We start from the raw sequence: 12,890 nt of genomic DNA, 5'->3' as shown, positions 1-12,890 counted from the left end.
TACATAGAACCCATTTAATAATAGATAAAGATAAAATTACAGAGAAAGCAAGAAAGGATTGTATTGATATATTTTGCTTTGGCTATATTAATGCAACATTGAAAAGCTCTCCAATTTTCGGAAATAGCCGTGTGAGCAGACGAAGAGATTGTAACTTTCTGTTATTTAGCTTTCTTAACATTAATTTGTTTTTTAAATCTTAAAATAAATTTGTTATTATATATATTCTAAGTATAATTAGTTATTATCTATAATTCTAATATTATTCTACACTCTAAAAACTGTACCTCTGATTTCAGAGGCACAAGCTAAATGTACCGTGTATTTTCTCGCGTAAGAGGCACATAACTAATGTGCCTTTAAAAATGAGAGGCACCACGAGTAATTGAAGGCACCAAAGCAAACGCCAGTCAATGCGCGGTACGAAAAGACTTTTGTGCCTTTCATTTCTTTTTCTTCGGTACGATCATGTAACGGAGAACAAGCGCATGCGCACATCAGTGAAAAATTTTATGACGAAATACGTTTTCTGTCCCTTCCCATCCACGCTACCGATGGAAGAAGTTTGTCTACAAATGTGTTCTATCGATGTTATAAAAATGCTTGAATTTGGTAAGTTTAATACTTATATCTTATTTTTATATTTATTCCTAAGTAACGACGGCATCTTTTTTATTAATTTATTTCAATTTTTATTACTGAATTATTAATGCTACAAATCTTATAAAAATGTTTAAGCGAGAGAGCTAACCCTACACTCTAAAAACTGTACCTCTGATTTCAGAGGCACAGGCTAAATGTACCGTGTATTTTCTCGCGTAAGAGGCACATAACTAATGTGCCTTTAAAAATGAGAGGCACCACTACAAATTAAAGGTACCAAAGCAAACGCCAGTCAATGCGCGGTACAAAAAGACTTTCGTGCCTCTGAAATTCGCTTCATTTCTTTTTCTTCGGTACGATCATGTAACGGAGAACAAGCGCATGCGCACATCAGTGAAAAATTTTATGACGAAATACGTTTTCTGTCCCCTCGCATCCACGCTACCGATGGAAGAAGTTTTCTACAAATGTGCTCTATTGATGTTATAAAAATGCTTGAATTTGGTAAGTTTAATACTTGTATCTTATTTTTATATTAATTCCTAAGTAACGACGGCATCTTTTTTATTAATACATTTCAATTTTTATTAGTGAATTATTAATGCTACAAATCTTATAAAAATGTTTAAGCGAGAGAGCTAACCCTAGTTATGTTTACATTTCTGTTGTAGTTGTATTATTTATGTTTTATCATTATAATATTAAGAGGAATGTTTTTAAAGTGCCCTATATTTGTTCTGTAGTGTTTGATTATAATTTTGTATGAGGTTTTCAATGTGGCGATTGCTATGAATAAGAAATCATTTTTATTTGAAATACCAATTTGCTTTTTTGTTTATCTTAGTTTACATTCGAGAGCTATCACAGAAATTCTCTCACAGAATGATTGAATAATTTAAAAAACAACGAAGAATGTTTTCGAATTTTTATTATAATTATGAAAAGTATACTTTCAATCATTAGCTATTTTAGAAAACAATTGACATTGATATCTAATTATAATTATTTCAAACTGTTACTAAACTTACAATTGATATAAACCTGAAGAAAAAAATAAGATTATGCTTTATTTATATTTTAAATATGGTGTAAGCATGGGAGAAAAAGGCAATCTTCTAATGATTTATAAATTTTTAATTAGTTATTATTTTTTTTGAAAAAAGTACTAATGTTTAAAAATGTTTTATTCTAACATCACAGCTTTCAGTGTATAATTTCAAATTTTAGTTTTGAATTTATGACTCAAAATAGATAACATGGGATATATAATTATTTATGACTGTGAAATTCGTTTTAAAAATTTTAGCATTTCAAATTGAAATTTAATTTATTTGATTTTTAAAAAGGATTAATAGCTTGCTCCAGGGTGCTCTTGTGGCACAGCTGGTAAATTATCTTTCACGCTGCTTATTAGAGAACTAGGGTAATGAGTTAGATCCTGGCAATGTATAAAACAACTGGCGTGTATACTTTGCATATAAATTATGCCACAAGTGAAAGTTCTCTCATTGGTTATCATGCAGAAGATTCAAACGAGCTAGCTCAAGCGGAGTCCACTTTATCTGACCAGTATCAAAATTACATGGCATTTTAACCATGGCCGTTAAAAAGTAAAGCCCTAGAAATAGGATTTTTGGTCATGGTTGAGTGATGGGCGGTGATGAGTACCTTGCTCTTTGTTTAAAATAATATAATGCCAAGTACTTAACAGCTTGAACTTTTTAAAAAATATTAAAGTATTGTTAACTAGAGCAGTTTAATTTGCATAATTTTGATATCAATAACTATATATAAAAAATAAAAAAATTATTTGCATAACATTCATTGGATCACAAATGGATTAGATATGCAGAATCGCTGTTGTGTCACTGGCATTTTCCAAGATAAATTCTTAATGCTTTATCGATATATACTGAATAATTTATTAAAAAAATATTTGGTACTTCATATTCAATGCTCAACACTTTATACTCCATGTTTTCTTGCTACGAAAAGCTACCTAGTAAAACTTTCTAATTCAGCATCAGTGATAATAATTTTTAAGAAACTTTTTTTTATTTTTTATTGTTATTGCTACCTTACCTGTGTTACTTAGAATAACATTATCAAAAAACTTTTTTTAATCTATAACTAATGCTTTTCCTGAACTGTAGTAAAAAAAATATGAAGCGAAGCAATTTTGATAATATTTAGAAAGAAAATATATTGATTGTAAGGATTGATATGTGTATAAACTTGATGCAGTGAAATTTTTTTTTTTTTTTTTTTTTTTTGCTATCTGAAAGGCAATTTAATGTTTGTGTAATCTAAATTTATATTATTAGTATAACTAAATGATTAATAGTTTTTTTTTTGCTGTTACTTTGTCTTGACTGTGTTCCAGTAAATGCAAAAAAATGTTTTTAATTATTAAATATTTTTATAAATAATAATTATTTTTATAAATAATTACTTTTCGATTTACATTTGAATTTTCTTTGTTGACTCCAATTTTGTTTTGTGTTAAAAACAATCCTTGCACTTTCTTATGTATTTAAGCTTAGATAGATTTACACTTTTTTTTTTCTTTAACATGTTGAATGCCACACTAATTTTCATGGCTTGCCCGTCTGGCCAAAATGATTTTTTCAGTATATTCAGTATATTCATTTTAGTAATAATAATAATATAAAAAAAATTAGAGCATTAAAAATTTGTTCGAATTATGTGTTTCGAATAATCGAGGTTTCGCCGTTCATCGGTGACCCCAGTGGCGCTACGAAAAAACTCGGCACCAGTCACCGGTGACCCCTATGGCATTCAACGTGTTAAATTAGTTCAATAATATTATATATAAAAATTATTTTAGCTAAACCTATTCTTAATGTAATAAAATCTTCATGAATGTATTTGTGTACATTGTGATAGAAACTTTTAACTACTTATTCAAATAAAATACTCTTACATTGATAAGTCCTGTTTTAAATGTTCTAGCCGAGCTGAATGCATGATAAAACACTTACATGGAGAGGAAAACCACTAAGCCTGCTACAGTTAGTCTGGCGTCCAGGGGACTCAAACCCATGATCCAACTACCTCTGAGGATATTTTACATCAGCACTGTGGTCAATGCTAAACTATAAATAATGTGGATGCTGTGGGAAGGATTTGATCAGGCCTCCTCTGCAAATGCTTTGCCCATGTACCTCCCCCAGCAAAGTGTTTAACTTGAGCATTTTTTCTTCCGGATACAACCTTTAAATGTCCGTTGCTATTTCTCCGAATTATTGTGATTCTGTATTAATAACTAGTGAAAACTAAAAGAAAGAAAAATGTGTGTCATTTGATTTTTTTCAAAATTTGGAAAATGTTTTAATAAAAGTTCTCTGCGAAACATGTGGACTTTTTTTTATAAGAGTCTGCATTAAACGAATCTTACCATCTCCAAGTAAAATTGACTTACAGTTGTTCCACTCTGTAAAGCAAATTTATCTATATGTTATCACCTTTTACTATGATATTTTATTTTCTCATTATAGTGCTAATTTTTTTTAATTTTGTTTTATTTTAAACTGTAATTTTTGTAAATTTGGTTTAGGCTATTCTCACTGGTTAAATTACTCATTGTATTAAGTATGTTTGCCATTATAATTTTGCTTCCAGTGTTGTGTTTTCTTTTTTTACCAGCACTTTTTCTTTATTGACCTTTAATTATGATATTACTATATATATATATATATATATATACATAGCCTATACTAAGTATTTCAAATTATTTGCCAGATTTTAAAATTCTTAGCCAAAGGAAAATGTTAGAAATTTTTTATGATAGATTTTTTCTGTAGGAAACTTTTAAACATAATACAAATTTATTATAAATTAATTATTTTATAAAAATGCAAATAGAAATTTAGAGTCATTTTGCTGTTGGGGAGGAGTAAACGTGCAATGAATGGGGAAGAGATTGAAAAATGCAGATGTTTTATCGTGTTTGAGGGGAGGAAATAAACATAGATTGAGGTTTATTTTTGGCAACGTATTAGATTAGTGTAGTAATATAAAGATAAACCTGAAACGACGCTATGTTCTGCGTTATTAAGTTAGTGCATATATTATTGTCATGAAAAAATATTTTTCTGCTAAAATAATCTGCATCTTGTTTTTCGTTTGAAAACAGCTTTCGCCAATACTTTCCCCCAAAAGGGAACAAGGTCTTTTTTCTTCAATTGTAAACTAGCCATTGTACATTTTCTCTATGGATTAGTTTTATTTTGTACATTAGATTGTTGTAATCAAGTTTAAGTTAAAATAATTTTTATTTTAATAATATTTATAAAACAAATGCATGTTTAATGATTGGGGATAAAAATGCGGAATTTCACGATTTTTAAAATACTATAAAAAATAAAAATTCTGAAACAAGCTTTCAAAAAAAATTGCAAAATGCTTTTCATATATTCAGAGCTCAAATAAAATTGTCAATTAAATAATATTAAGTGCAGTTAGTTCCAGGGTTTGTTGATTTAAATCAGCTTGATTTAAATCACGATTTAAATCATGATTTAAATCAAATGATTTTTTTAAAAAAATCATTGATTTAAATCAACTAATTTTTTTTTATATATATTGATTATAAAAGTTAAAAAACAGTGTTTTAAATTATTGATACTTTTATTATTTTCTTCTCTTAGTTTCAAAATTTATTTTAAATAAATTGTTGCATTAATTAATTTTAGTTAACGAAATTACTTTCTTTCTTGGTGTGTGTTAAATTCCAACATATTGAAAATTACAATTTTAAAAGTCTTTTAATTCTTGAGATTGAAAGCACAGATTAAAGTAAACATTTAATGCTGTCTTAATATAGACTTGCATAGCTGTAGAAAGTAATTATTAAACATGAATTTTTTCAAAAAATAATGTAAATATTGTTAATTAAAATTCTACCGTTTGAAAGAAAAAGCATGGAATTAAAATCTACATTATATTTATTGGTGGAAAATGTATATTTTTGAAGCTTTTTCAAAAGCATATTAAAAAGAAAATACCCAATTTGCCAAAAATAGAAAGAAAAGAAAAAGGCCAATAAATTCAGATATTTTTTTCCTGATATAGTGTCATTCTTCCCTTTCAAACTCTATTTGAAACAGTAGGGTTATTAACTGGTATTTTTGCTCATAATATGTTTACAGTATCTTTGACATCTGATTTTCTATAACGAAATTTTGTGGAAAAAAATTCCTATGAGTACATAGATTTTTTAAAAAAAAATATTTTTAGCTTAACGTATCTATTTTGATATAGAATTAAAAGTGAATATTTTAATATAAAAATATATAGATTAAATATTTATTTTTTGATGAATGACTACATTTATAAACACAATCTGTTACATTTATTTTGTCATTTTAAAAATCAAACGGAAAAAAAAGGAAATTTTAAATTAAGATTATGGTTTGCTAATTGAAACTCTGTTTGAATAGTTAAAGTACAGGGGTCTGTCCAAGTGAAATTTACTACCGTTTACCGGTACCTACACAACTTTAGGAAAAACGGTAGAACAATTCCACAAAATACTTTTTTCTCAACATTTTATTTTTGTGTCTCGTAAGAAAAGATAAATCCAAATTTTTAATTTTCAAAAATTATGTCTACATTTTCACAAAATAGTTATCTTTGAAAAACCTAGACAGACTACTAAAGTATTCTTTAAATTTTCTATTTGAACTAGTCCTTAAATTTCAATCATGCATTTGTTTCAAAATGGTTGCTATGCATTCAAAGCTATGTATTATAATGAAAAATTATTTTAGTAAGTTAAAATATTGTTCTAAATATTGTTATAATATAGTTTTATTATTAATTTTGATTAAGCATTTATAAAGTTTTTTTAATCATAAATTAAAGTTCTTACAGTGTATTTGAATAAAAATCAAAAAAATCTGATTTAAATCAAAAAAATCTGATTTTTTTAAAAAAAATCACGAACTTGGGTTAGTTCTAAAAAAATTGAAAGCTAATGTTCCCAAAATGGGAATGATGGCGCCTAATGGGTTAATATGCTTCGCCAAAATCAGGCTTTTAAAAAAAAATTCATTTCAATAGAAAGAAATCTTTGATTTTACACTTGTAAAGTCATTTGATTAAACATATTTGATGTTATAAAACATACAAATTGTTCAAAATCTACATCTATAATTTTAAAATATTGTGAAAGTTCTATATTTTTCCATATTTGTGTGCAACTGTTACTAAATTATGTAATATTGTTCTTTATGTGTGAAAATAAAAGATATTAGATTTCATGATATTTAGTGTTTAATTTTGATTCTTATAAAGCTATTTTATTAAATCTCTAAATATTTAAAAAATATCTAAATTTATAAGAAATTTCCATTTTGAGGATAACTTTTTGGAAAAAAATCCCTGAATTATATTGACTTGGAATAAACAGAAATAAATATTATTTTTTTATACCTATATCTGATTAGAAAAACATCATTGAAATTGTTGAAGTATCATTAAACGCTACATAATAAATTAAAGAAATTGTGTAAATTTACATATTTTATAATTGCCTATGAAAAAGCCTTAGATGGAATCCCTTGAGATGATCACCTCAAGTGGCCAATATTCAAAGAATTCAGAAATATTTTTCATTAAGAATTATTATAATCAATATCTTGGTAATAGTGTAAACCCCTTTTTATATGAAGTGCAAGCAAATTACAAATAGGTAAAAAAAAAAAGTGTGTTCAAATCTGGTAAATAACAGGTTTTGGTACCACTAAATGCTTATTTCAATGAGTGGTTCATAAAAGCAAATTCTAAGGTACAATGTACTTTTCAAGCTAAGAGGTACATCTGATTTTGCCTCTGAAATCAGAGGTTCATTGTGCCTTTCATTTTTAAAGGCACGTTGTGCCCTTAAAATTCAGAGGCACAAACGATCCAAATGTGCCTCTGAAATCAGCGGTACAGTTTTTAGAGTGTAGTTATGTTTAAATTTCTGTTGTAGTTGTATTATTTATGTTTTATCATTATAATATTAAGAGGAATGTTTTTAAAGTGCCCTATATTTGTTCTGTAGTGTTTGATTATAATTTTGTATGAGGTTTTCAATGTGGCGATAGCTATGAATAAGAAATCATTTTTATTTGAAATACCAATTTGCTTTTTTGTTTATCTTAGTTTACATTCGAGAGCTATCACAGAAATTCTCTCACAGAATGATTGAATAATTTAAAAAACAACGAAGAATGTTTTCGAATTTTTATTATAATTATGAAAAGTATACTTTCAATTATTAGCTATTTTAGAAAACAATTGACATTGATATCTAATTATAATTATTTCAAACTGTTACTAAACTTACAGTTGATATAAACCTGAAGAAAAAAATAAGATTATGCTTTATTTATATTTTAAATATGGTGTAAGCATGGGCGAAAAAGGCAATCTTCTAATGATTTATAAATTTTTAATTAGTTATTATTTTTTTTGAAAAAGTAATGTTTAAAAATGTTTTATTCTAACATCACAGCTTTCAGTGTATAATTTCAAATTTTAGTTTTGAATTTATGACTCAAAATAGATAACATGGGATATATAATTATTTACGACTGTGAAACTCCTTTTAAAAATTGTAACATTTCAAATTGAAATTTAATTTATTTGATTTTTAAAAAGGATTAATAGCTTGCTCCAGGGTGCTCTTGTGGCACAGCTGGTTAAATTATCTTTCACACTGCTTATTAGAGAACTAGGGTAATGAGTTAGATCCTGGCAATGTATAAAACAACTGGCGTGTATACTTTGCATATAAATTCCGCCACAACTGAAAGTTCTCTCATTGGTTATCGTGCAGAAGGTTCAAACGAGCTAGCTCAAGCGGAGTCCACTTTATCTGACCAGTATCAAAATTACATGGCATTTTAACCATGGCCGTTAAAAAGTAAAGCCCTAGAAATAGGATTTTTGGTCATGGTTGAGTGATGGGCGGTGATGAGTACCTTGCTCTTTGTTTAAAATAATATAATGCCAAGTACTTAACAGCTTGAACTTTTTGAAAAATATTAAAGTATTGCTAACTAGAGCAGTTTAATTTACATAATTTTGATATCAATAACTATATATAAAAAATAAAAAAATTATTTGCATAACATTCATTGGATCACAAATGGATTAGATATGCAGAATCGCTGTTGTGTCACTGGCATTTTCCAAGATAAATTCTTAATGCTTTATCGATATATACTGAATACTTTATTTAAAAAATATTTGGTACTTCATATTCAATGCTCAACACTTTATACTCCATGTTTTCTTGCTACGAAAAGCTACCTAGTAAAACTTTCTAATTCAGCATCAGTGATAATAATTTTTAAGAAACTTTTATTTTTTTTTATTGTTATTGCTACCTTACCTGTGTTACTTAGAATAACATTATCAAAAAACTTTTATTAATCTATAACTAATGCTTTTCCTGAACTGTAGTAAAAAAAATATGAAGCGAAGCAATTTTGATAACAATATTTAGAAAGAAAATATATTGATTGTAAGGATTGATATGTGTATAAACTTGATACAGTGAAATTTTTTTTTTTTTGCTCTCTGAAAGACAATTTAATGTTTGTGTAATCTAAATTTATATTATTAGTATAACTAAATGATTAATAGTTTTTTTTGCTGTTACTTTTTGTCTCGACTGTGTTCCAGTAAATGCAAAAAAATGTTTTTAATTATTAAATATTTTTATAAATAATTACTTTTCGATTTACATTTGAATTTTCTTTGTTGACTCCAATTTTGTTTTGTGTTAAGAACAATCCTTGCACTTTCTTATGTATTTAAGCTTAGATAGATTTACACTTTTTTTTTCTTTAACATGTTGAATGCCACACTAATTTTACATGGCTTGTCCGTGTGGCCAAAATGATTTTTTCAGTACATATTACAATTATTTCTTCAAACCATTTTAGTAATAATAATATTAAAAAAAATTAGAGCATTAAAAATTTATTCGAGTTATGTGTTTCGAATAATCTAGGCACCAGTCACCGGTGACCCCTATGGCATTCAACGTGTTAAATTAGTTCAATAATATTATATATAAAAATTATTTTAGCTAAACCTATTCTTAATGTAATAAAATCTTCATGAATGTATTTGTGTACATTGTGATAGAAACTTTTAACAACTTATTCAAATAAAATACTCTTACATTGATAAGTCCTGTTTTAAATGTTCTAGCCGAGATGAATGCATGACAAAACACTGACATGGAGAGGAAAACCACTAAGCCTGCTACAGTTAGTCTGGCGTCCAGGGGACTCAAACCCATGATCCAACTACCTCGGAGGGTATTTTACATCAGCACTGTGGTCAATGCTAAACTATAAATAATGTGGATGCTGTGGGAAGGATTTGATCAGGCCTCCTCTGCAAATGCTTTGCCCATGTACCTCCCCCGGCAAAGTGTTGAGCATTTTTTCTTCCGGATACAACCTTTAAATGTCCGTTGCTATTTCTCTGAATTATTGTGATTCTGTATTAATAACTAGTGAAAACTAAAAGAAAGAAAAATGTGTGTCATTTGATTTTTTTCAAAATTTGGAAAATGTTTTAATAAAAGTTCTCTGCGAAACATGTGGACTTTTTTATAAGGGTCTGCATTAAACGAATCTTACCATTTCCAAGTAAAATTGACTTACAGTTGTTCCACTCTGTAAAGCAAATTTATCTATATGTTATCACCTTTTACTATGATATTTTATTTTCTCATTATAGTGCTAATTTTTTTAATTTTGTTTTATTTTAAATTATTATAATTTTTGTAAATTTGGTTTTGGCCATTCTCACTGGTTAAATTACTCATTGTATTAAGTGTGTTTACCATTATAATTTTGCTTCCGGTGTTGTGTTTTCTTTTTTTACCTGCACTTTTTCTTTATTGACCTTTAATTATGATATTACTATATATATATACATAGCCTATACTAAGTATTTCAAATTATTTGCCAGATTTTAAAATTCTTAGCCAAAGGAAAATGTTAGAAATTTTTTATGATAGATTTTTCTGTAGGAAACTTTTAAACATAATACAAATTTATTATAAATTAATTATTTTATAAAAATGCAAATAGAAATTTAGAGTCATTTTGCTGTTGGGGAGGAGTAAACGTGCAATGAATGGGGGAGAGATTGAAAAATGCAGATGTTTTATCGTGTTTGAGGGGAGGAAATAAACATAGATTGAGGTTTATTTTTGGCAACGTATTAGATTAGTGTAGTAATATAAAGATAAACCTGAATCGACGCTATGTTCTGCGTTATTAAATTAGTGCATATATTATTGTCATGAAAAAATATTTTTTCTGCTAAAATAATCTGCATCTTGTTTTTCGTTTGAAAACAGCTTTCGCCAATACTTTCCCTCAAAAGGGAACAAGGTCTTTTTTCTTCAATTGTAAACTAGCCATTGTACATTTTCTCTATGGGCTAATTTTATTTAGTACATTAGATTGTTGTAATCAAGTTTAAGTTAAAATAATTTTTATTTTAATAATATTTATAAAACAAATGCATGTTTAATGATTGGGGATAAAAATGCGGAATTTCACGATTTTTAAAATACTATAAAAAATAAAAATTCTGAAACAAGCTTTCAAAAAAAATTGCAAAATTCTTTTCATATATTCAGAGCTCAAATAAAATTGTCAATTAAGTAATATTAAGTACAGTTAGTTCTAAAAAAATTGAAAGCTAATGTTCCCAAAATGGGAATGATGGCGCCTAATGGGTTAATATGCTTCGCCAAAATCAGGCTTTTAAAAAAAAATTCATTTCAATAGAAAGAAATCTTTGATTTTACACTTGTAAAGTCATTTGATTAAACATATTTGATGTTATAAAACATACAAATTGTTCAAAATCTACATCTATAATTTTAAAATATTGTGAAAGTTCTATATTTTTCCATATTTGTGTGCAACTGTTACTAAATTATGTAATATTGTTCTTTATGTGTGAAAATAAAAGATATTAGATTTCATGATATTTAGTGTTTAATTTTGATTCTTATAAAGCTATTTTATTGAATCTCTAAATATTTAAAAAATATCTAAATTTATAAGAAATTTCCATTTTGAGGATACTTTTTGGAAAAAAAATCCATGAATTATATTGACTTGGTTTAACAGAAATATTTTTTATACCTATATCTGATTAGAAAAACATCATTGTAATTGTTGAAGTATCATTAAACGCTACATAATTAAAGAAATTGTATAAATTTACATATTTTATAATTGCCTATGAAAAAGCATTAGATGGAATCCCTTGAGATGATCACCTCAAGTGGCCAATATTCAAAGAATTGGGAAATATTTTTCATTAAGAATTATTATAATTAATATCTTGGTAATAGTGTAAACCCCTTTTTATATGAAGTGCAAGCAAATTACGAATGGGTAAAAAAAAAGTGTGTTCAAATCTGGTAAATAACAGGTTTTGGTTCCACTAAATGCTTATTTCAATGAGTGGTTCATAAAAGCAAAATCTAAGGTACAATGTACCTTTCAAGCTAAGAGGTACATCTGATTTTGCCTCTGAAATCAGAGGTACATTGTGCCTTTCATTTTTAAAGGTACGTTGTGCCCTTAAAATTCAGAGGCACAAACGATCCAAATGTGCCTCTGAAATCAGAGGTACATTGTGCCTTTCATTTTTAAAGGCACGTTGTGCCCTTAAAATTCAGAGGCACAAACGATCCAAATGTGCCTCTGAAATCAGCGGTACAGTTTTTAGAGTGTACACAGACATTTTTTAGCCAAAATGAAATAAAGTAATTAGAACCTAAAAAAATAAAATTAACTTCTCAAGAAAAGGTTAAAAAATGAAGCTTTATGGCATATTAAACATTCTTCCGCATTAAAACAAAACTTACTTAGCAGAAAAGTCTAAATTAAAAGCACAAGTGTATTTTCTAATTCCCTTAAAGACAGAAAGAAATTCTTTACTGAATAATACATGGGTCAAATTCCTGTATGATACCACCTGCTTCTTGGAATTCATAATCGATTAGAACTAAATAAATAAAGCCAGTTTTTTTCATTAATCTTTAAGAATTTCGAAGATAATGATTCATTTGTTATTCTGTGGTGGAAATAAAAGGTTCTTAATTAATTCGAATAGAATCCTTTTATCGGATTATTCGGAAAATACAGCTCTGAAAGTCTTGAATGGGCTATTTATATTTAATGGATTATAAATCTGCTAGGCTAAACTGATGAAAGGTTTAAATATAT

General features: G+C 27.2%; 1 protein-coding gene and 2 long non-coding RNA genes across 4 annotated transcripts in view; 2 read left to right on the top strand and 1 right to left on the bottom strand.

The window, feature by feature from the left end:
* The window catches only part of LOC107452561 (uncharacterized), a 314,006-nt gene that overhangs the window by 164,572 nt on the left and 136,544 nt on the right, over positions 1 to 12,890 (bottom strand). The gene's annotated exons all lie outside the window — the stretch shown is intronic.
* On the top strand, positions 396 to 11,638 carry LOC147808155 (uncharacterized). The gene is made up of 2 exons (XR_015434743.1): positions 396 to 612; positions 9,835 to 11,638. It is a non-coding gene; the product is annotated as an uncharacterized LOC147808155 (long non-coding RNA).
* LOC147808156 (uncharacterized) lies at positions 757 to 6,890 on the top strand. Its single transcript, XR_015434742.1, has 2 exons — positions 757 to 1,107; positions 3,577 to 6,890. It is a non-coding gene; the product is annotated as an uncharacterized LOC147808156 (long non-coding RNA).

Source organism: Parasteatoda tepidariorum, chromosome 6, assembly GCF_982258835.1.
Source record: "Parasteatoda tepidariorum strain Cologne lab strain chromosome 6, Ptep-v5.0, whole genome shotgun sequence".
In the NCBI taxonomy this organism is placed as follows: Eukaryota; Metazoa; Arthropoda; class Arachnida; order Araneae; family Theridiidae; genus Parasteatoda; species Parasteatoda tepidariorum.
The sequence above is the reverse complement of the archived record's forward strand: the minus strand, read 5'-3'. Positions and strand labels throughout refer to the sequence as shown.